At 28.6% G+C, this 23303-nt stretch overlaps 2 pseudogenes; both read right to left on the reverse strand.

Annotated features, from left to right (window-relative positions):
• Positions 1-1218: 1218 nt before the first annotated feature.
• LOC131857492 (sesquiterpene synthase Cad-like) lies at positions 1219-9555 on the reverse strand (annotated as a pseudogene).
• A 3781-nt stretch (positions 9556-13336) lies between these two features.
• LOC131064555 (sesquiterpene synthase Cad-like) lies at positions 13337-17909 on the reverse strand (annotated as a pseudogene).
• Between the last annotated feature and the right edge of the window lie 5394 nt (positions 17910-23303).

Raw genomic sequence — 23303 nt, forward strand, 5'->3', positions numbered from 1 at the left:
GGTAGGGACACATTGGGAGCTACTCTCATCATTAACTATACTTTACTTATCCTAGGCTTATCACATTCAAATGAATTTGGAATCAAAATCAAAATTAGATTCAAATAACTCAAGTTCTAATTTCTTATTTTTTACAATATGAAACAAATTTCGTAAAACACAACAACTTCATAAAATGAGATCCAAATTGATCCAATTTTAAATTTCATACTATAAATCCATAATTCCACATGACATCCCATTGGAATTTCATCAAAAGTACACTTTAAAAAAGTTCCACCTTCTATCCAAAACTAGATGAATAGTAAAATCCACCATTAAAGAAGTTATAAGAACTTATAAAATTAAAAAATCTAAAAAATACCCTTTTGTTCAATACATGCACAACATCTGAAATCCATCATAAAATCAACAACTCATGCATTCAAATAAGACTTGGGCAAGGTAATATTTCTAAATGTCTTATTTATATGAATTCATTCACATAATATGATTTGCAAATGAAATTCATTTTTTTCAACTAATGAAATGCAACAAATCATAATTTAATCTATTTACATTCATTATAAGTCAAAATGGAGGAAAAACCACGAAGAAATTATGATACCTCAATCTTCCTTGAAATCTTCAAACATGAAATGCATCCAACACAACAAATTAATCCATGAATCCTTTGAGAAACATAATCCTAATCCAATGCAAAAATCCACACAACTTTTTCTTTCTAATTCATTCCACAATCAAAGATTGAAAATCCAAAGAGAAGATGATTTTTTCGAAGCTCACAATTTCAAAAATTGGCTAAGTAACCGTGAACACTTTTCTCATATAAAACCAAATTGACTTTTAAAAATAAAATAAATTATTTGATGAATCAATAATGAAAACTTAAACTCTCAAATAGCTGAATTTAACCCCAATAATAAAATGTGATCAACACGAGTACAAATAAGGAACAATTAAATCCTCAAAACATTAAATATCTGCAAAAACATAATAACCATCTCAAGAATTATTTTCTAAAATAAATATTCTATAGATTTTAAGTTTGATAAATAATTTATTAGAAAAGTATAATAAAATTATATATAAATAATTACATGTTTGTCACCATCCTTTATAGTCTTACAACTTACATCTTCCAAATACATTTCACTAGGTTAATATGACACATATTTATCAATAGCACAAAATAAATATGCTATTGTATCTTTTTATCTAGAAAAAGATAGGTTCAACTTTAATTTTTATTATATCATTTTTAACACCATTGCTATAATTTGAAATTCCATCTACATCCCTCCAAATAAAAGTTGTTGACTTATACATATCAAAATAAATAGTTGGTATGTCATACTCGTAGAATAAAAGTTCTCTCATTAATTCTTCAAAAAAATTCTCGGTAAGCATGTGGACATGATGTAAATCTTTCTCCCCAGTAGTTCTAGGATTATCTTTGATATAGCACTCTATCCATGAAGCTTTCTCTCCACACTCTTTCTCATTCTTCAAAACATATAAACAAATAGTTTTGTCATAGATTTAATTAATTCATATTTCATAGAAAATGAATTAATGATACTTATAAAATGGTAGATATGTAAATGAAAGTCTTTGGAGTCATCAGGTAATCGACATCCCTTTGCCACATAACTTTAAAACGTAGCAATTCTCTGAAGAATATCATTAGGGAAAAAGGTATTGATCAAAAGCATGGGAAATAATCAGAGTACTAGAACAGTTGTATATATTAAAGAACTCTTTAAATATTCTCCCAAACTTGGTTGATAATCATTAGTGATCCACTTTGCATCTTCAAGTTGTACCAAAATAAGACTCTTCCACTTCAATTTTTAATGAGAAATATAACATTAGATTATAGTCCAAAATAAAATGGTTGTTGGAATAGGTAAAAGATGGACTATTGGTAATGGTAGGAGAGTCAATTTCTGGGAGGATACTTGGTTGATGAAGATCCCCCTCTCCAACAAGTTTTGTTTTTCTCCCTTTATCTATGTGAAAGGCCAGATTTGGTACTAAGGTGGTTGATTACTAGATGGATAACCATTGGGTGAATCTGAGTGCCATAGACCCATCCCTTAACCCTTTTATGATTCTACTTAATTCTATTTTGTTGGACCCTTTGATTTAAGATAAAATCATTTGGGGGGGTACTTCCTCTGGTAGTTTTTTGGTGGCTTTTGTTGTCCTTTTTTTGTCCCACTCTCTTGAGCCTCCTCTTGCTGGCCTAAAGCCTCAATTCATCATCTCATTCCCAAGATCAATATTTTTTTTGGATCCTTTTGCAGAACAAAATCCTCACCATTGACAATCTCTACAAAAGAGGCTTCCATCTACCCAATAGGATTTACCTTTTCCATAATGAGGAGGAAAATGTTAACCATATAGTTATCAATTTTCCCTTCTCTCAAGCTATTTGGTCACAAATTTTGTAGCTTTGGAACCTGAATTGGGTGTTTCCTGCTTCTATCTAAGAGTGTTTCACTAGTTGGAGATGCCCTTCCCTGAATGACTCCATCAAATTTCTATGGAACCTCATCCTTCCTCATGTGGTTTGTGGAATCTAAAAAGTAAGGAACAATAGATTACTCAAAGAGTCCTTCTCCTCCCCTCAAGTGGTGTTTACTAAAATTAAACAGGCCATTGTGGAAAAATTAAAATCTGATGGTAAGTCTCTTCTTTTTTAGGAGAAAGGATGAATCAAATCTCTTCAAAAACTAGAATGTTTCATCTTCTACAGAATAGGTGACAAAATATATAAGAGAGAAAGTAGTAAGTGGTCATTTCCTCCGATTGGTTGGATCAAAGCTAATTTTGATGGGGAGGCCAAGGGAAATTCAGGATCGGCTAGGTGTGGGGGAGTGATAAGAAATGAAGCAGGCTATTGTATTGCGGCGGTGGAACTCCCCATGGGATCCCAGACCAACCCCTTAGCTGAGGCCATGGCACCTTATCAAGCCCTTGCCCTTGCCAAATCTTTGGGATTTAATAAAGTTTGGCTTGAGGGAGATTCTAATAACATTGTTAAACACCTAAAGGGCCTATCCTCCCCATCATGGCCCATTAAAAACATCATATCTCAAGCCAAGGAGATAATTAGGCCTTTCAAGCAATGTGTAATATCTCATAATTATAGAGAAACCAACACTATGGCTGACTGGGCTGCCAACATGGATATCCATTTTGATCATATGATGAGCTAGAGTGGTTAGTTGGATCTTCCTCATGAGGCCTATGCCATCCTCAATTATGACAGAGTGCATGGAAATGAGGGAGTGATAAGGGAGGATGACAACGTACTTATCAATGAAAGTGGCCATAACGAATCAAAAAGAGAAGCACTCAAAGATTGAGATGACGTTTAATGTGGACAAGACTCTACACCCTTACTGGGTGCCCATTTCTATTTTAAAGATATCCCTGGTATGCACTGTTATCTTTATTTTTGCCTTGTTCTACATTGGGAAGGAAATAAAAATCCTGGTAGTTGACTCTATGGGAGGAAACATGAAAAGAATTGAGTTGCTCTCTTATGATGAGTGTAAAGATAAGCTGAAAGCATGGGCTATATTGGAGATGGATGAGATGATAGGGTATATGGAGAGAATTGTTGGGAAAAACCCTACCGTTATTATAATTTTCAAGAAGAAATGGAAGGAAAAATTACCATAGGCGGAAGAAAGGTTGAAATTGATGAAGGGATGATTGCGTAATTCATTGGAATGTCAATGGAAGGCAGAAAGTTTTATAGAGACACTACAGAATCTGAAGAGTGGTGTTGCCTCTATGGTCCATCTGGAGAAATACATTGCGGAGCTTATCAAAAACTAGTCTTAGGTTTGTTGCTCGTGGTTGTCCCTTAGGCATTTCTATGCTATCCTTTAGTTTCTTTTGGTCTCTTGCTGACCTTTGTTTTTGCCAGTCGTCTCTTTTTGTGTTTTGCTCTATCTAGCTAGATTTTAATGTTTTATCTTTTTTATATCTTTCTGTAAAGGGTTTTAGGGCCCCTTCAAAACTTGCTTTTCACTTAATCAAAAATAATATAGTAAGAGTTCATGCTAAAAATGATAAAAATTATCTAATTTTTTTAATTTTTTAATGCTAAATCTAATTTAATTTTAATAAAGTAACTTACATAATCATGCATCCTCTCATGTACATGCGGACCATCTATCTTCTTTGCCTCAGTAGCTATATCCATGTATGTTTTATGGGAAAATTAGAAATTGGTTTTATGTAGTCTAGAAGGTGATTCATCATTGACATATCCCACCTAAATATTTAAATATTTAAATAAATAGCATATACATAAATACTATCAACATGTACAAGAAATGGTTAACATAACAACATGTTGTGTAATGTATTGACTTACTTGATCAAATTTTTTGCAAAAGGTATGAGTTCATTGATAGTTCCATAAGTGTCAAAAATATCATCAATAAGAGTAATGAGTGAACCCACTTTAGAAAAGCAATGTCTAGTTGTAGAAAGTTCTCTCTCATATAGGCTACATGCACACATGAAATAGTACTCCGCGTGTCATTTCCTAAAGAAATTTAATTTATTCATATTTGTCGCATAGACACATGAAATAGTACTCAATCAAAGTTTTTGCAAAAGGTATGAGTTCATTGATAGGTCCATAAGTCTTAAAAGTATCATCAATAAGAGTAATGAGTGAACCCACTTTAGCAAAGCAAAGTCTAGTTGTAGAAATTTTTCTCTCATATAATGTGCATGCACACATGAAATAGTACTCCATGTGTCATTTCCTAAAGAAATTTAATTTCTTCACATTTGTTTCATGTCACCATCTAATTATTCATATAACCATAAACAAAATATTTTATCTTATTAGTATTTTCAATAACATTTAAAACTCTCATATTAAATTGGTTTAAAAATTAATAATAAGTAGAACAAAGTTCTACTTAATTGCATTACTTGGATAAAATTTTGAGCTCACTTCAGTGTTGAGCTTGCAAAACATTAAAATCTAGTATTGCTCATTCCAGGATCTTCTTTCTTCTTTTAAAATCTAGTATTGCTCATTCTAAATCTTCTTTCTTCTTTCACTTACCATTCTTAAAAAAAATATTATTGCTAGTTAGATTTGGTTCCATTAATTAGACAATATACTATTCTTATGTGAAGAAAACATAATGTAATTTCTCTTTAACATTAATTGTATGAATGTTGTCATGTAAATTATTAAGAAAGTTGCGTATTGTAGACTTACTCATAAACTCCCTTTATAGACACTGAAATATTGTTTTCTTGTCTAAATGTTTTGATAAAGTTCCATGCTTCTCATCTTCGGACTCTACACTTCCATAGATATGCCACAACATATTCAACCTATGTAATTTACCTTTAAATAATTTACCAATGTAAATTAATAAGACTAGATAGAATATACACTTAAAAAGTTCAAGTAGTAAGAAGACTTGAATATTATCATAAGAAGAGAAATTAATAATAACATTAAAAGTCGGTGTTTCCTTAAAAAAAATGGTTGAACTTGTTATGTATCATATATAATGATATAGATTTTTTACATTTTCATGATGATAGGTCAATTATAAATGAAATTATTTGCTAATTAAGTGAGAGATTCATAAGAATACTAATTTCTAAATAATAGGTAGATTAAATATGAACATTTATCTCACGTCAAAATCTAATTTAATAAAATCAAAGATATTTAATATAGGTTATCAAAATTTAGTTTATGTACATGAAAATATAATTATGTTTACGTCATTATTTTGATAATTATAATATAAATATATGTTTAAATTTTTTAGTTTATTTAATCTTAACTATAATATTTGTAAATATGTGTAATCTTATTGAATATTAGAAAATCTATTTTATAAATTAGCATTCAATTTGTATTATAAATATATATAAAGATTCGTATTATAAATATATATAAAGTAAGTCAAGAGATAGAGAGGCTTTCATTTTTTTGATTTAATAGAATTATTTTATTTTATTGGAATAATAAAAAATGAAAGCATATCCACATGCACTGTTGGCAATATAGCATTGTAATAGACAATGAAAGATTGTTGGCATTTCAATAAGGATATTGAGAAGATTGTTGATGATTATGGATATAATTGATTAAGGATGTTTACTGTCTTGATATTATTATTTTGTCATTGATGGCAAGAAATTGATTTTCTAACTCAATATGATGTTGCCATATCTTGAGAATTATGATTTAAAGAGTATAAAGATGTCAATAAAAGACATAGAAAGAATATGATGAATAAGGGGATGAATAAGGTATTCAATGGGCAACTATTACTGAATCAGACAATGATGGGATCATGATGTTTAGGTTGTTTTGACATCATACATATGTTGTAAATTGTAAGGTTAATACTATACTATGTTATCAAGCAAAGAACCTAGTCGATAAACCCTAAGGAACCTAGTCGGTAAACCCTAAGGTTATCGCTATCGGTTAATGAAGGCAGAATGTCTACCGAGTGAAGTTTAGTATTTACCAAGTTGTAACCGAGCTGTAATAGAATGCATTAAATGTTTACATGCATTATTTAATGAAGGAAGCTGATGAGCTGGAACTGATTAAATGATTGGTATGTCGTGCATGAAGTTTGTTAATGAATCTATGGTAAAGGAAAATTAGCATGAAGATCTACATCGCAGATTGAACCGCAATACCTTGGCACAAGTTCCAAGAAATATGTGCAAGTTCTTAGGCGGGGTAAAACATTTTTAGATTGAAAGATGCATTGAACCTGGACAAGATTGAAGATCTGATGGCTATGATTGATCATGGGAAATGTGATCAAGGAGATTAAGTGGTTAGCTAATTGTTTATAAATAGGAAACTATTGATAATAATGTATGCGGGCAAGTGTATGCACAAGGATGTTACATAGTGATTACCGAGCACAGAAGCTTGAAGACTTGTTTGAATAACAGATTATAGAAGCCTAGCAAATGGACAAGATTAGTTCTATGTCTAGATTGTATTGAACAAATAAGAATCTGCTTTAGCATTTTAGATGTGAAGTTGCAGATAGATTTTTATTATTGTTATTTTGTGAAAGTGACAAAAAATCTCTTAACCGAGTGGACTTAACAGTCTTATTTGTAAAACCCTCTAGCAAGGTGACATTCTGATTGAGTGTTTGAAATAATTTAACAATGTCACTTCTAACAAGGTGAAGATCCTAACAGATCTGAGGGAAATCCCTTAACCGAGTCACATCTAGCAATGTGTTTGTAATCTTTAACAGGATTTTCTTTTAACTGAGCATACTCTAGAAGAGTATATTTCCTAGTGGGTCCAAAATCCCATAGTGGTTTTTCCCTATTTGGGTGTCTACGTTAAATCTGGTGTTATGAGGTTTATGATGTTTATATGCTTTTGAGTTTGCATGTTTAACAATTTTGGGTTATATTACTAAAGTATATGTTACCGAGGTTGAATCTAACATTTTTATGGAAGAATAAGTTTGTATGATTCGCCCCCCCCCCCCCCCTCTCATCTTGTTGGCTATTGGATCTATACTTACATTAAGTATCAGAACTATCATGCACAAGTCAAAATAAATTAAATATACAATCATTTATTAATTTATAAGTATAATAAATTATTTAAATATTAGAATCACTTATAATGTATAGCAATTAAAATGAACTTTTAATAAATCAAATTGAACACTAAAACAAATCTTGATAAATTAAAATAAAATAAACCAAATTAAACCCTAACAAAATTTGCTTTCAAGATTAAAGATTAAGGTTTAAATAACACTATTAAGTAATTAGGATTAGAATTCAACCAATTTTGGTTATGGTTCAATTTGATTTAGTATTAGATATAATGTTCAATTTTATTTATAGTTACAGTTTAATTTGGTTTATTGTTATGATTAGGATTTCATTTAAAATTAAAGTTAAGCTTGGTATTAACACATTGTGGTTACAATTGAATTAGGTTTATTGTTTAATTTTTTTTAGAAGTTACTCTAAAATTTGGTTTAGTGTTTAATTATATTTAACTTTGAGATTCAATTTAAATGTATAGGGTTAGGGTTAGGGTTATTGTTAAATTTGGTTATGGGTTAATCTTGTTTTGCAGGGTTAAATTTGGTTATGGATTGGGATTAAATTTTAGTTTGGTTTTTTGTTAGTATTTAGTTTTGTTTAGTCTTAACTCAGGTTAAGGGGTAGTGTTCAATTATGTTTAAAGTTAGTTTTAAATTTTGTATAGCTTAGGCTAGTGGTTAAATTTGGCTTAGTGTTAATTTTTGTTATAGGTTAGGGTTAAGGTTAAAATTTACTTTTAGTTTTAATGTTTAGTTTGGTTTTGCCTTAAATTACATAAAGGGTTAGCATTTAACTTCACATAGTTTTAAATTATGTTTAAAGTTAGGATTAAATTTTGCATTGTTTTAGGGTGATAGTTCAATTAAATTTTTTTAAGTTATTTTAAGTTAGTTCATTTAATCTTAACTGTAACTTATTGAATACTAGAGAATCCATTTTTTAAATTAACTTTCAATTAGTATTATAAATAATTTATAGTTTCAATAATAAAAGAAAAAATTATTTGTCATGGTAGTAACATATATGGAATTTATGAAATATTTAATATTATCAAATTGCATGAGGATATTAAAATACAGATATTAAATATTTAAATATTTACATATAGATTCAAAATAATTTGAAAAGAAAACTAAAAACATACTAAATATTATTTTGATGATTAAAAGTTTTCCTAAAAAATGTCATGTAAAAAGTTGATCCAAGAAATTCCATAATAAGATGCAAATTGTTTAAGCTAATTAGATTGAAGAAAAATAATTTATGTAAATTGAAAACTTAAAAATCATGCATCTAACTATTTATAAATAAAAAACTAAACATCCAAACAAAAATTTACTAATATAATTGGTCACAGCTGAATAATAACTAGTTAATGAAAATTGGATGCAACCCATTGCAAGTACTAATAAAATCAAAGATATTTTATATGTTATCAAAATTTAATCTATGTACATGAAAATATAATTATGTTTACATAAATATTTGGATAATTATAATATAAGTACATGTTTAATTTTTTTAATTTTTAAAAAAGATACATAAGAAAATAAATATTTGTACTACCTTAAACTTTAACATTAAAAAATCACTAATAAATATACCATCTAAAATTTTATCTATGTAAAAGAAAAATATACTTTTTTTACATAATTATATTCTAATTACATGTTTAAATTTTCTATGTCAAATGATTGATGAGTTCCATTGTATAGATATTCAATTAAAAAAACTTAGAATGAGCTATTAAAGCTGTTTGTAATTATAAGAATACTTGCCTCTGCTAGAAGTTGGCTTTTATCAATTAACTCTTGATTTTTTTGAGCTACTTGTTGTAAATATGTAAAAGAGAACATTTTGGGTTGTTTCAGTGTTCTCTCTAGAGAAAGATATTTCAGAAGCCCTATATAAACTCAATAGATTTCCTTTCAATATCATGATATTTGATGTTTTGTAGAAAAATATGTTTATTTTTTCATATAATTTTCCATTCAAAAATATCTTTAACACATCCTATCTTAAGGTACCCAAATAATCACCATAATCCTCGTGACTCATGTTAAATCATTACCTTTACTTTATGTTACAATTATCATAGTTTTATTGGTAAATCATTACCTTTACTTTATGTTACAATTATCATAGTTTTATTGGTACTCTGAGAGGTTTAATGCATGTTGAAAGAATAAAATATTATTTATTTTCTCTTTATTCCTTTTGATTGGGAAAACCAGGATTAAAATATGTGGCTTTCAAAAGAAAGTACTATTTTTATTGATACGATTAGGAATACATTTTAAAGTGATAAATAATCTTCACCATTCCAACTCTCATGAAATGAAATTTTACTTCCCATGTAATTAAATACAAATACAAGGTATTGTAAAAAAATAAAAAACAATTTCAAAACATCATCCAAATTCCAAGAATTGCAGTGGGTGTTAAAACAGTACAAATCCAAAAACCCTCGCATAAATTTTTAAACAACAAAAAATTGATTTGATATAAAGTAAAGGTAATACCATTTTGGCAGTTGGCTTCTAAGATGCTTGGAGAATAGAATGGATGCTAAAAAGACTCAGATGAAGGCCCCATATTTTTTCCCTGCACATTATGCTGTTGGCGTGAATGGCCACAGTACTAAAAACTCCCATAATGATAGTAATAAATGACATTAAACAAACAAAAACTAGTGAGAAAAAGGTTCATCTCGAGTTCATTAATTATTAATAAATGTTAATATCTGGCAAAAACCTAAACTTTTCAATCTGGAAAAAATACTGGCTGAAAACGTGACTGGAGTGACAATTTTATGGGCTAAAAGCCCACAATAATAGCTTATGGGCTAAATAAAGAAAATACTGGCTGAAAACGTGACGGGAGTGACAATTTTATGGGCTAAAAGCCCACACTAATAGCTTATGGGCTAAATAAAGAAAAATATTGAAATTGTATGTCCTAAAAATAGGGATGCATAAAATAGCCAAAACATATTTTCTGACAAAAGAATATACCATTTCAACGTATGACAAACTCATCCTACATGATTCACTAGAACTTATTGAAATTCAAAAGGTTTTCATTCTCTTGGATGATCTTAATGTCATTCAAAATTTTGTTGAGAATATTTTTTCCTTTTCACTTCTATCCAATCTTGATTTACTTGTAGGCTAATATCAAAATTTTGCATAACTTTTCCTATTGTTGTGCCAACATAACACTTGGGAGCCTCACATGCCAGAGATATTGTAGGCCTCGACCTGTCATCTATCCCCAAGCCCCTCTAAATAATAGAAGACTTAGAGAAGCTATAGTACCAACATAATGAGAAGTTTCCAAGGAATTGTCTATCTCGATCATAGTTGGTGAGTGCCTTGCATTAACAACATTAGAATAATCATCATGAGAAGCTCTTGAAGATAGATCTTGCAAACCTCTCAAAGGGCAGAATATTACTTTGTTGCAGCCTTAGGAGTATCTTGGTGTGTTGAAGTATCACTTTGAGCCTTAGGCAGTGAATCTCCACCCCCCACCTACCAAGTGGGTCTATCTCTTGAGGCCAAATCCCCCCACTCAGATGCCAACTTATTACATTGTGCAATGGTTTGATTTCTAAAGAAGTACTTTGTACATCAGAGAGGGATTCTCTAATAGTCATTGTGTAGCTCAAAGAGATGGCTCATGCAAAACCCGATCTTACTCGATCCAATGCTCCACAAGCAGACAGGTTTACACAAATCATGCTTAGCCTATACAAGTGCTCAAGGTATAAGAAAGGCATCCAATTATCTTAGTTAATTGTATTATCCATTTATTCATTAGAACTTATCACTTAATTAACTCACAACATCATGATTTCTGGTTAGCCACTTTGGGTAGGGACACGTTGGGAGCTACTCTCATCATTATCTATACTTGACCTATCCTAGGCTTATCACATTCAAATGAATGTGGAATCAAAATCAGAATCAGATTCAAATAACTCAAGTTCTAATTTCTTAATTTTTACAATATGAAACAAATTTCGTAAAACACAACAACTTCATAAAATGAGATCCAAATTAATCCAATTTGAAATTTCATACTCTAAATCCATAATTCCACATAACATCCCATTGAAATTTCACCAAAATCACACTTTAAAAAAGTACCACATTCTATCCAAAACTAGCTAAATAGTAAAATCCACCATTAAAGAAGTTTTAAAAACTTATAAAATTCAAAGTCCAACATTTAAAAATCTAAAAAATTGAGCAACATAAATAATTCCACAACAAATTAATCCATGAATCCTTTGAGCAGCATAAATAATTCCACAATCCTAATCCAATGGAAAAATCCGCACAGCATTTTCTTTCTAATTCACTCCACAATCAAAGATTGAAATTCCAAAGAGAAGAGGGTTTTTTCCAAGCTCACAATTTCAAAATTTGGCTAAGTAAACATGAGCACTTTTCTCATATAAAACCAAATTTACTTTTAAAAATAAAATAAATAATTTGATGAATCAATAATGAAAACTTAAACTCTCAAATATTTGAATTTAACCCCAAAAATAAAATATGATCAAAATGAGTACAAATAAGAAACAATTAAATCCTCAAAACATTAAATATCTACAAAAATCTATTAAAACACATATCAACATTAAATTTATGAAAAATATAAATTGACATAAATGTTGACATGCTCTCTATAGGTCGATCACATAAAGGCTTAGGGATTTCCATATTATTACCAATGTGATATCTAAGGTATAAAATGGTCATAACATGGAAAATCATACTAAGTATGACAGTTTAGGGTACAACATATTTCACCAATTTTCCATTTCCTCATAAGCACCATCAAGGTATGCTCACACCTATGTAGCTAGGCGAAGTTGATGCCATGTACCTGCAATGACTCAACATGCATCAAGTGTACTTGTGCATTTATAAAAAGATCCAAATCACATACAATTCCTCAAATGAAGTCAAATATAACATATATTAATTTATTGGATTTAATTGATTTAAAACACATTATCATTTAATTTTCACTTTAATATTAACATATCACCATAGTAAATTAACATCACATTATTATTTCATCTCAACATGCATATTAATGTCATAATCACATTACTCCATATTTTAGCAGACATCTTGAGAATCACTGAATTGAAGAACAATTAATATCAACAACAATATCATTTCATGCACATCATAAGAAATATCATCACACAAGGGCACGTCATATCCATACAAGGAACCAGGCACAATATTATACATGTATTCATCTCAATACAATCACAACAATGACCAATAATCCAAATACATCACGAGTCATAAAGAGCACCATGCATGCACTAAAATAAAACATAGAAATAGCACTCAAGAGCAATACACTTACAACCCATGTATCTATAGCTACAGAGCCATAACATCACTAAAATATGTATATCTCAAAAATATAAACTGGAGAGGTATTACAAATGTAAATTCAAGTGTGTTGCATATTTCAATTACATAATAACCATCTCAAGAATTATTGTCTAAAATAAATATTCAATAGATTTTAATTTTGATAAATAATTTATTAAAAAAGTATAATTAATTACATGTTTGTCACCATCTTTATAGTCTTACAACTTATATCTTCCAAATACATTTCACTAGGTTAATATGACACATATTTATCAATAGCACTAAATAAACATGCTATTGTATCTTTTTCTTTAGAAAAAGATAGGTTCAACTATAATTTTTATTAGGTCATTTTTAACACCCTTGCTAGAATTTGAAATTCCATCTACATCCCTCCAAATAAAAGTTGCTGACCTCTACATATCAAAATATAATCTCTTGCAAATAGTTGGTATGTCATACTCGTAGAATAAAAGTCCTCTGATAAATTCTCCAAGATTACCTTTGTTATAGCACTCTATCCATGAATCTTTCTCTCCACGCTCTTTCTCATCATTCAAAACATATAAACACATATAAACAAATTGTTTTGTGATACATTTAATTAATTAATATTTCATAGACAATAAATTAATGATATTTATAAAATGGTAGATATGTACCTAAAAATCTTTGGATTCATCAAGTAATCGACATCCCTTTGCCACATAACTTTCAAATGTATTAATTCTCTCAAGAATATCATAAGGGAAAAAGGTATTGATCAAAAGCATGAGAAATAAGACTCTTCCACTTCAATTTTAAATGATAAATATAACATTAGATTATAGTAAAAGTTAATGCTAAAAATGACAAAAAGTATCTATTTTTTGAATATTTTAATGCTAAATTTAATTTAATTGTAATATTCATCCACTCATGTACATGCGGATCATGTATCTTCTTTGCCTCAATAGCTATATCCATGTATGTTTTATGAGAAAATTTGAAACTAGTTTTCATGTAATCTGGAAGGTGATCCATCATTGACATATCCCACCTAAATATTAAAACATTTAAATAAATAGCATATACATAAATGCTATCAACATGTACAAGAAATGGTTAACATAACAATATATTTATAATGTATTGACTTACTCTATCAAAGTTTTTGCAAAAGGTATGAGTTCATTGATAGTTCCATAAGTGTCAAAAATATCATCAATAAGAGTAATGAGTGAACCCACTTTAGAAAATAAAAGTTTAGTTGCAAAAAGTTCTCTCTCGTACGTGAAATAGTAGTACTCCACGTGTCGTTGCCTGAAGAAATTTAATTTCTTCACATTTGTCTCATCCCACTATTTAATTATTCATATAACCATAAACAAAATATTTAATCTTATTAGTATTTTCAATAACATTTCAAACTTTCATATCAAATTGATTTAAAAATTCATAATAATTAGAACAAAGTTGTACTTAATTGCATTACTTGGATAAAATTTTGAGCTCACTTTGGTGTTGAGCTTGCAAAACATTAAAATCTAGTATTGCTAGTTCCAGGATCTTCTTGCTTTATTCACTTGGCATTCTGGAAAAAAGAATATTATTGCGAGTTAGATTTGGTTCCATTAATTAGACAATATACTATTCCTATGTAAATAAAAAATAATGTAATTTCTCTTTCACATTAATTGAATGAATGTTGTCATGTAAATTATTAAAAAAGTTGGTTATTGTAGACTTATTCATAAACTCCCTTCATAGCAGCTAAAGTATTATTTTCTTGTCTAAATATTTTGATAAAGTTCCATTCTTTCCATCTCGGAACTCTACACTTCCATGAAAATGCCACAACATATTCAACCTATGCAATTAAACTAAGATAAATTTACATTATCTTTAAATAATTTACCAATGTAAATAAATAAGACTAGATATAATATACACTAAAAAGTTGAAACATTAAATGACTCCTTACCCGAATACCTTCTCTTCCTTCAAGTAGTAAGAAGACTTGAATATTATAATAAGAAGAGAGCTTAATAATAAAGTTAAAAGTTGGTATTTTCTACAAACTGGTTGAACTTGTTATGTAATCTCACATCAAAATCTAATTTAATAAAATCAAAGATATTTTATATGTTATCAAAATTTAATCTATGTACATAAAAATGTAATTATGTTTACATTAGTATTTTGATAATTATAATATAAATACATGTTTAAATGTTTTAGTTCATTTAATCTTAATTATAATATTTCTAAATATGTTTAATCTTATTGAATATTAGAGAATCTATATTTTAAATTAGCATTCAATTTGTATTATAAATATATAAAGAAAGCCCAGAGATATATATAAGCAAGTAGCATCCACATGCACAAGTAAAAAAAAATTAAATACAGAAACATTTATTAATTTATAAGTATAATAATTTATTTAAATATTAGAGTTAGTTCTAATGAAGCCACTAAAATAAACTTTTAATAAATCAAATTGAAAACTAAAACAAATATTGATAAATTAAATTAAATCAAACCAAATTGAACCCTAATAACAAAGAAAATTGAACCTTAATAAAATTTGCATTCAAGATTAAGGATTAGAGTTTAAATAACACTATTAAGTAATTAGGATTACAATTCAACCAATTTTGGTTGTGGTTCAATTTGATTTAGTGTTAGATCTAATGTTCAATTTCATTTATAGTTACAGTTTAATTTGGTTTATTGTTATGATTAGGATTTCATTTAATTTTTTTAAGGAGTTACTCTAAAATTTGGTTTAGTGTTTAATTACATTTAACTTTGGGATTCAATTTTGTATAGGGTTAGAGTTAGGGTTACTATTAAATTTGGTTATGGGTTAATCTTGTTCTGTGTTAGGGTTAAATTTGGTTATGGATGGGGATTAAAATTTAGTTTGGTTTTGTGTTAATGTTTAGTTTTGTTTAGTCTTAACTCGGGTTATAGGTTAGTGTTCAATTTTGTATAGTTTAGGCTGGTGGTTAAATTTGGTTTAGTGTTAGTGTTGATTTTTGTTATAGGTTAGGGTAAAGGTTAAAATGTCTTAAATTACATAAAGGGTTAGCATTTAACTTGAGTTAGTTTTAAATTATGTTTAAAGTTAGGATTAAATTTTGCATTGTTATAGTTCAATTTGATTTAGTGTAAGGTTTGGGCTTTAAATTATTTTTTAAGTTAGTTCATTTAATCTTAACTATAATATTTACTAGATACTAGAGAATCCATTTTTTAAATTAACATTCAATTAGTATTATAAACAGTTTTATAGTTTCAATAATAAAGGAAAAATTTATTTGTCATGTAGTAACATATATCAAATTTATGAAATTTTAATATTATTAAATTGCATAAGGATAATTAAAATAAAGATATAAAAGAATTTAATATTTACATACATATTCAAAATAATTTGGAAAGAAAACTAAAAACATACTAAATATTATTTTCATGATCTAAAAGTTTGACTAAAAAATCTAATGTAAAATGTGGATCCGAAATCCGATAATAAGATGGAAATTGTTTGAGCCTATTAGATTGAAGAAAAATAATTTCTGCAAATTGAAAAAAAAAAAAAATTTGTAAATTGAAACCTTAAAAATCATGCATCTAACTATTTAAAAATTAAAAAATAAACATGAAAACAAAAAAATTCATTGATATAATTGATGTAAAGACAATCGAATAATAACTAGTTAATGAAAATTAGATGTAACCAATTGCAATAGTCCTAGCCTAACAGCAAGTACTAATAAAATCAAAGATATTTTATATGTTATCAAAATTTAATCTATGTACATGAAAATATAATTATGTTTACATAAATATTTGGATAATTATAATATAAATACATGTTTAAATTTTTTTAGCTTTTTTAAAAGATACATAAGAAAATAAAGATTTGTACCACTTAAACTTTAACATTAAAAAATTACTAATAAATATACCATCTAAAATTTTATCTCTGTAAAAAAGAAATATAACTATTTTTACATAATTATATTCTAATTACATGTTTAAATTTTCTATGTAAAATGATCGATGAGTTCCTTATATAAGAATACTTGCCTCTGCTAGAAGTTGGCTTTTGTCAATTAACTCTTGATTATATAAACTCAATAGACTTCTTAATTTAGCTTTATCTTCTTTATAATAATCAAGATAAATGAATTGTCTTTCTTCATCTTGAGTCAAAAGGAGAAAAATGAAATATACAGAAAAAAATCAATCCATTAAACGTACACCTACTTGTAAGTATAATCTAGAACTACTTCTATTTCTTTCTAAAAATGGCGATCGACTCCCAGCATCTAAAGAATATCAACAATGAAGAACCTTTCAAGCAGGTCATAAGCAGACAGATTCTTTTCTCCATCCCCAACAAGACCATCAAATATATCCATCTTAATCTCCTCAACTAAGGTGTTAACTCTATCACAGTACGTAGGTGCCTAATGTTTACAGCAACGTGAGATTTCATAACAGTAGAAAAAAGGGAAAAAAAAAAGAATAAAAAACTTGGTTGCAGTCAAAAGCTGAAACACTCACCCCATACGGCCATGAAAGGGACTGAAAAAGAAGAAGGAAATAAAATATAGTATTTAGGAACATTGCAGTTATAAACCTTTACTTACCCCATATGGTGATGAAAGGGACTGAAAAAACTGAAGGAAATAAAATATAGTATTAAGAACTTTGCAGTTATAAACCATTACTTACCCCATATGGCGATGAAAGGGACTGAAGGAAGTCGTACTCCCAAACATTTGGATGAAATTCTCCTACCCTTCGATTGACTGGATGATCTGTGTTCTTGTCATTGGCATTGGCATAGGCATATGAACTTTCATGGAGACCTACTTCCGCCATTAGGGAACAACAAATATATGAAACCTAAAGACTCAATACAGAGCGAATTATGGGAAAGAAACTTCATCTCCTGAGCCTTATATAGAAGAAAGTTGTAAGTAATATGCCATATCATTCGAAGAGATTTTTTTGTAGAGATTTTGTGTGGTTCTTATTCGTCAGACTGCTTATGTTAGCAATCGTTGTAAACAGACGACTTAAGAAAAAAAAAAGAGGTTCTTAGGTAAGCAATGGTTGTCAACAGGTGATTAAGGACAACTGAACGAATTGACTTTTATTTCTTATTTCTTTTTTTACTGTGTTTCTTTTCAATTTTTTTGGTAGTTTGGAATGTGAAGTCTAAATTGGATTCTCATAGATGTAGTTGAGTCATTTTGGATTCTCATTTAGATGTGGTTGATTCGTTATGGATTCTCATTTAGTGCGTTGCTAGGTGCTTGCTGTTAGAAAACACGTTGGAGGTGCAATTTTTTTTGTGACTTACTATAGATAGCAAGTTTTGTTAGGAGACTTATTAGAAATAGTAATTTCGACATGTGTTTTACATGTAGTTGTACAAGTCATACTTACTATATTTACTAAGATATCTTAAATTAGGACTTTTCAACTCGGTTGTTTTATGCAGCTAGAAGTCATGTTTTCTGCAATTTTCTACACTTGTTAATTTTCTTACAATTTGTAAAACTATTTAATAATAACATGAAAGAGATGTTTGAAAATTAGATAAATCTATTAAATTTGACTTAAAGTTAAGTAATAATAATAGAGTTATAGTTATGGGTAAAGGAAAACATTTTAATTTGTAAAGATTAAGTGGTTAAAGAAGGTATAGTTTTCATGTTATATTCTTGATGTTTAGATTGTGTAAAGATCATATAATTTAATAAGAATCAGATAATGTGTGAAAATATAATATAAAGTTTATTTTGACGATGGAAAACACATAATAAGAATTGGTTGAATAAATTAATTGTAAACATTAGCATAAAAATTATAGAATATTTCTATTAAGATTCAATGTGACATTTAGGAAAAATGAGAGTGCTTTTTTTGTGATAGTTTAGAATGGGTTTGTAACAGATTTGGTTTCATAGCTTAGTTGTAGGAATGAACACGATTATAAAGGAATAGATGGTGGTGAAAGAAATCGAGCACACAAGAATGAAACGATGTCCTTAAAATATTTTCTTGGATTGAATATTAGACATGGATTGAAGTAAGAAAGAGTGCAATGAGGAGATGGTGTTAGCCTAACAACCTCTCAATGATGCACAAGAAAACCATGTGCTACTACAAATACTAGAATTTTAAGTTTCAATGGCTTGTGCATGTGAGAGATGGAAACTCCGAATGTTGCCAATGTGCACCTTCACCAACGAATTATGCAATGTGAAGTACTACTATTGAAGAAAAAACTAAGGATATGCACCAGGGTTTTAGGTAAAAAAGCATATGCCATGGGCTAATGTAGACAATAAAATGAAATAGGTCCCACCATGAATGAATACACAATACTTTAGTCAATGGAAAATAAAAATATTATTATCAAATTTACAACATCTTAGATGTGTGGCAATCATTGGCTTAATTAATGGATCAAACAAATCCAAGGGACTAAGCATTTGTGAGTGTAAATCTTGTTAAATGACATGAAACAAGTTCTATAACCTAGCAAATAAAAAAAGAGTAAATCAAGATATGCACATAATTGAGATTCTGGCCAATATCTTATGAGATCTCATTGCACCTTGAATAAAGGATTCACAAATAAAGGATATGTTGCATAAAAATAAATAAATGCTAACAAACACACATAAATAGGACAAAAAATGGCTTGTCAATTTTAAACCATGTGGAGCAATTAGGCACAATGGAAAAATCACAAGGATATGCACAAAATATGCATTGAGGTACACATGAGAAGAATCTCATGTTGATTGTTAATGGATAACCTGAGAACTAAAACAAGAGAAGGAATATCTTACTAATGCTTCATGTACTAGGAGTAAAATATAAAATTAAGGATCTAACAAACAAACAGTTAAGATTTCTCTAATTTTATCTATAATTAGCAATGTTGTTGTTATGCACCAAAAAATAACAAAAAATCAAAATTTTCCCACATTCTTACAATGGAATTCACCTATTTTATATAGACATTTTACTCATAACAAAATAAGGAGTAAACTAACATACCCATATAGGTTTCCTAGTATTGTAATATAATCCTTTACCCACTATAACTAAGTTAAGGAATTTATGTCACATGTTGGCTTCTACAACCATCAAAATATACTATATTAGCATATCCCCACACACCATTCCATCCCTCCTTATCATATTATGTTCGTAAAATCATAATAGAACAAATAGTATGAACATAAATCCATTACAAATATGATCTTGTAACATGTAAAAGTTATACCTTTAAACCTCTATTATGTCAAATAATCAGTTGGGTTGTAAAAATCTAGTTTATAAGAAATTGATATAAAAAAATTGACAAACTGAATTCAAATTTGTAAATAACAAAAAGAAAGCAACTAGACACTAGAGGATCTATTTTACAACTTGATATAACTTTAGAGGCTTGTACAATTCACCAAGATAAGATTCTAGAAAAATCACCATCACAACTAGATTGGGCTTGGAATCATATTTCAACAATATATGACTCATGTAAATCAAAGTTTGTAAGCCTAAGATATACCCATGTTGTAAAATTTGGCCTCAAAAAAAAATAAGGGGATAAAAATAGCTCATGTCGCCTAGGAGACTACCACAAGGAACAAAAGGCTAAATCGACCCCCTAGTTGCTAATATAATTAGGGGCTTTTGTGTAGGGGCCAAAATAGAAATCATGGTCATCTAGGGAACCAATTCCAACAAACAAATGGTAGAGGGGAAATTGAAGGAGACACTCAAGTGGTGAGTAGCAAGTGATTGGTGCTAGGAGCAATGCGCATTTAAATATTCTTGGAAAAATTGTTGAAGGAATATTCCAATTGAATATACCATGAGAACAACAACAACAAATCATGACAATGCTCTAGCTTTTGTACATGCATCAAAAGGTAATGTAGATAGGCCTAAAATTGATGTCAAATCTCAAAAAAAAAAAAATACAGAGGAAAATGATGGTATACAGATAAGTACCATATATGAATCAATATGATTATACATATTGATATGATTGTACCATTTTTTTTAATTTCTCTGCTCTTCCAAAAGATCACCCAAAAATCAAATTCTCAAATTCTCATGAAATGTTAATTGATCTTTGTGTTTTTCACCACTTTGATTATAGTAGCAAGGTCTATTTATCTCTTGTATGTAATGATTTATTTCTCAATTCTAGATCCCTAAAAAATAGAAACTCATAGATCTGGAGCTCTAATAACATGTTGCATTGATAGTGAACCCCATAGCTCCTACAAATCACCTACAACCAAAATACTTATCACATAATAAGATAAAATTCATGATTTTGTTATAAAACATTAAGAGATAAATTGATCCACAAAATCATCTTAAATTTATATTAACTTGGATACAACAGGGTTATTACAATGTATAAATGAATTATTCTAAAACTGAAAAGATGAAACCCTGAGCAAGGATTAAGATAGATCAAGACAATTGTACTCATCTGATGTAATTGAGACAACATGACTTATTATTAACTCAAGACAAATATAAAAAATAAATTCTAAGTTTATCTTAAGTGAATAAAGTAGTAAAGAACCTAAGTAACCAATACATTGTCGATTAATTATTAGGTGATTAACATATTTAGTCTTGTAGATAAGAATGGTCAAGCTCATAGTTTTGTCTTTCAACCTTCTGATGTATTCATATAGAAAATAGAGATTATAATTGTATGTTATATTATCCTATGTGCATTTAGGAATAAGAACAAAATATCAGTTTATTAAAACTATGAATATGAAATCCTAGGTCAACAAGGATTGATATACTATAGATTGTGTGTATAATATTTGATAAAGAGTTGATGGCACTAACCAATAGATTTATCAAGGAGGATAGAGATGAATTGTATAGAAAGAAAAGAATCACTATCAGAAAAAGAATTGAAACTTGCTTAAGAACATTACCAACCAATTGATGAAGAAAATATTGAGGGCATATAGAGATGCTAATTCAATGCAACAATAATTTTTCTCAAGCAAGCCACAACAATGAAGTATGCAAATAAGATATAAGACAGTAAGAGAGCTAGAGAGATTTTTATTGTTATTGTTAATGGTAAGGAAGGAAAAATCAAATGTAGTTTTGCAAAAGAGTTTCTTGGACTCTAAATGATAAGATTCAAAAGTAGGAATACCTTTTTAAATAGATGAGTATTTTAGTAGATGACGATAAGTAGATGAGTGGAAGAAATTATTAATATTTTATAAATTCATGGGATAGTGCATCAAATTTACCTTCACATATTGCATTGAATAGCCATTACTACCATGATACCACTTTTTTTTATAATAACTTCTCTAATTTTGTCACACCTTATTTTGGGATTAAGTTGACCAAGGCATTTTTAACTAACTATAAACTTTAAATACTTTGATATTTGTTTCAATTAATATATCAAAATGTAGTTGTGGATATTTATGCTATGATTATTTGTGTTAAAGAAAATGAAATTATCAATTAGATATTGATTGAAAAGATATGCTTGTGAATTTATTATCTTGCTAATGCTTACTAAAAATTTTATATTGTGTTATGAAACTATTTATTAATGGACTAACTACCTTGATGGCTGGAGGAGATGGTTGTAGGAAAAACTTGTTCCTCTCTTTAAAGAGGAGGGAAAGCACCATCGAAGATAGGGAAGCAATTTCTAGAGAATGACATGTGCATCATATGACTTTGAGAACTCATGCACACGCATACATTGAATGATGTCTTTATGTATATCTTGTTTTCATGTGCACCATGAGTTGTAGGTGAGATCACTTTGATTTTGGATGTTATTTGTCTCTTTTGGTCATGTTATCTTGATAAGTAAATTTTTACAAGTCTTGTCTTGCATTTTTCTTGTCATGTATGCATATATATATATAAATATAGATATATATATATATATATATATATATATATATATATATATATATATATATATATGTATATGTATATACATACATATACACACACACACACACACACACACATATATATATATGTATGTAGATATGTGTATGTATGTATATACATACATACATAAATACATACATATATGTATGTATATATGTATGTATGTATATGTATGTATGTATATACATACATACATATATACATACATATATGTATATACATATATACATACATATATGTATGTATATACATATACATACACATATATACATACATATATATATA

This window comes from Cryptomeria japonica, chromosome 8 (assembly GCF_030272615.1).
Source record: "Cryptomeria japonica chromosome 8, Sugi_1.0, whole genome shotgun sequence".
Classification (NCBI taxonomy): Eukaryota; Viridiplantae; Streptophyta; class Pinopsida; order Cupressales; family Cupressaceae; genus Cryptomeria; species Cryptomeria japonica.